The 3,329-nt window shown below is 31.5% G+C and overlaps 1 protein-coding gene across 1 annotated transcript in view; it reads left to right on the top strand.

Annotated features, from left to right (window-relative positions):
* The window catches only part of LOC106461060 (E3 ubiquitin-protein ligase TRIM9-like), an 84,033-nt gene extending 81,866 nt beyond the window's left edge, over positions 1-2,167 (top strand). Inside the window, exon 9 of the mRNA XM_022387896.1 lies at positions 1,837-2,167. The gene's annotated coding sequence lies outside the window, so the exon portion shown is untranslated. The remainder of the gene's footprint in view (positions 1-1,836) is intronic.
* The last annotated feature ends 1,162 nt before the right edge of the window (positions 2,168-3,329 follow it).

The following is a 3,329-nucleotide window of genomic DNA, read 5'->3' as shown; positions in this document are numbered from 1 at the left end:
ATCGCAGGCCTGTGTTATTTGTCATATCAGATATTTAAATATATAAACATTAGTTGCCATATGATTTTTCACAATACCAACAAAGTTGTTGCTCGCTGAGTCTGAAGGAATGCTTATGTTGAAAAAGAGCTTCAACTAAGAATTTGATAATTTAATTTGAAAAACATTGCTACTTTCATTGTCACTTAGTTTCGTTTGTTAAATTATCCTCAAGAAGGATCTGCTTAAGGCACAGCCTCCTAATAGTGGTGGGTATTGTTTTATTGATCCTGTAAAATGATTTTTATTTAACAAAAATTGAGATCAAATGATTCAAGTCAGTTTCACGTAATGTGTACTCCACAGTTTTGTGCTCGTGGTCAGTCAGAATAGTTAAGCTAATACAAAGAAATATTAACAAAAATTCAAAGCCATCATTAGCAGCACGTCTCTGTTGTGTACTGTTATAGTGTATACTTTTACCGTCAAAAGTATATCATGCTTTGAAATTGATGTAATTTAACGTTTATTGTTTTATAACCTAACATAATTAAAATAATAAACCCAGGCATTTCAAGTATCTCAACCAATCGAGTTGTCCATATTTAGAGAACATCAATCAGTATGTTTACCACTTTAAATATTTTTATCATTCTACCCTACTCCCTAGATTAAGATAACGTCATTATTAAACGTCTAACCTTCTACCTAACAATATCTCAATCCGTTAAAATAAGGTAGAATATCAACTCATAAAGGTCACCATCCATAGAGAAACTCAGTCTATGCAAATAAAAAAGAATCCCATCCTACCCTTCGTCTCATAGGTTTTTATTATCCCTTTCATCTCTCATTCCTTAGAATATTTCATTAACACATTCGACTCTCCGTCTTAGGATATTTCATCAACACATTCGACTCTCCGTCTTAGGATAATTCATCAACACATTCAATTCTCCGTCTTAGGATATTTCATCAACACATTCAATTCTCCGTCTTAGGATATTTCATCAACACATTCGACTCTTCCTCTTAGGATATTTCATCAACACATTCGACTCTCCGTCTTAGAATATTTCATCAACACATTCAATTCTCCGTCTTAGAATATTTCATCAACACATTCGACTCTCCGTCTTAGGGTACTTCATCAACACATTCGACTCTTCCTCTTAGGGTATTTCATCAACACATTCGACTCTTCCTCTTAGGGTATTTCATCAACACATTCGATTCTTCCTCTTAGGATATTTCATCAACACATCCAACCCCTCATCTTAAAGAAACTCAATCCATCCAATAAGAAAGAGTTATTCCCATTTTATCAGTGAATAAATTCACATCAACCTAAAATCCTTGCTGAGAAATCCAACTATCAGTGGTTAGACAACTCTCATCCAAATATCTAGATTTAGAAATCAGCATCCATCAACCTCATTCAGCGAAACATTCATCTTCAAATAGAGTTCAACGAATCCCGTTCTTTACACTATCTAATATCAGCTCCTGTGAGAGTTACATCTAATAGTTAATATACCTCATTATTTACAGTATTAAATGGTAAAATTCACATTGCCTCGTTATATGTTCCTAATAAACTAAAACATTTTAATATTTGTGTTTAATATGAACTAGATATAGTCACTTAATTTTTTTTATATACGCTAATAATTTGTTTCTCATTCTGTTATCAACGTACTTGAAGAAAAACTATAGTAATCTTCCACCATAAACCAATCGTCCGTGATCAAGTTTCTCAAAATCGCACATATCTTTTATTTTCTTTATAAATGTTATGGAAGTTATTAAAAACAATTTTAGCTTATTTCTATTGTAATTCTCTTGGGTTTGTTTTAGTTACATCAAGATGACTTAAGAGAGAGTGTTTGCAAAAAGTTAGCAAAAAATAAACGGATTAAATTATCACTTCTACAAGACGATACTGTGAATGTTTCTGTTATCTCCAACAACTTCCAAAAAATTGAAAAAAGGTAAGACTCTTTTTCCTCATGATGATGTTATTATTTATAATCTCGATTTGAACGTTCAAAGTCAATTGTTTGTATTGTATGAATCTACCTGTTTGTAGTATGTTTATTTATGAAAATATCCTATCTGTTAGTTCTCTGTATTTTAACTGTAAGAAGTCTGAAGATATGTAAATAAATTGGACGTTCTGGAAGATTCATCTTGGAGAATTGTGAGTTGATTACAATAGTGGACAATACATATGTACTTAAACATTCATCTTGGGGAATTGATTGCAGCCGCGGATAATATATATATGTACTTAAATATTCATTTTGGGGAATTGATTACAGCCGTGGACAATACATATGTACTTAAATATTCAGCCGCGGATAATATATATATATACTTAAATAATCATTTTGGGGAATTGATTACAGCCGCAGATAATATATATATATACTTAAATAATCATTTTGGGGAATTTGTTACAGCCGCGGATAATATATATATGTACTTAAATATTCATTTTGGGGAATTGATTACAGCCGTGGACAATACATATGTACTTAAATATTCATCTTGGGGGAATTTATTACAGCCGCGGATAATATATATATACTTAAATATTCATTTTGGGGAATTGATTACAGTCGTAGATAATAAATATGTACTTAAACATTCATTTTGGTGAGTTTATTACAGCCGTGGACAATACATATGTACTTAAATATTCATCTTGGGGAATTGATTACAGCCGTGGACAATACATATGTACTTAACTATTCATCTTGGGGAATTGATTACAGCCGTGGACAATACATATGTACTTAAATATTCATCTTGGGGAATTGATTACAGTCGTAGACAATAAATATGTACTTAAACATTTATTTTGGTGATTTTATTACAGTCGCAGACAATAAATATGTACTTAAACATTCATTTTGGTAAGTTTATTACAGTCGTAGACAATACATATGCTCTTAAATACTGATCTTAGGGAGTTGATTACAGCCGCGGACAATATATATATACTTAAAGATTCATGTTTACAGCTGTATAAAATACATACACTTGAAGGTAAGGTTGGAGACTTGTGAGTTAATTACAGCCCTGGACAATACATATATACCTAGAGTTTTATCTTAGAAAACTGTTAGTTGATCAGTTATAACTGTAAAAAACATCATAAGCATCCAAACATTAACTTTATATATAATTGCGAGTTTTTTACAGTCGTAGACGATACATGAGTACTTAAGGATCCATCTTGGAGAACTGACATTCATTACAGTCGTAGACAATGTGTGAATATAAATATAGAATCCGACTACTAACCCATAAAATGCTTTTCGAAGAATCCTTTTGCTTCTCTTTAT

Source organism: Limulus polyphemus, unplaced genomic scaffold (genome assembly GCF_000517525.1).
Source record: "Limulus polyphemus unplaced genomic scaffold, Limulus_polyphemus-2.1.2 Scaffold890, whole genome shotgun sequence".
Taxonomy (NCBI): Eukaryota; Metazoa; Arthropoda; class Merostomata; order Xiphosura; family Limulidae; genus Limulus; species Limulus polyphemus.
Note: the sequence above shows the minus strand (reverse complement) of the source record. Positions and strands in the feature narration are given on the sequence as shown.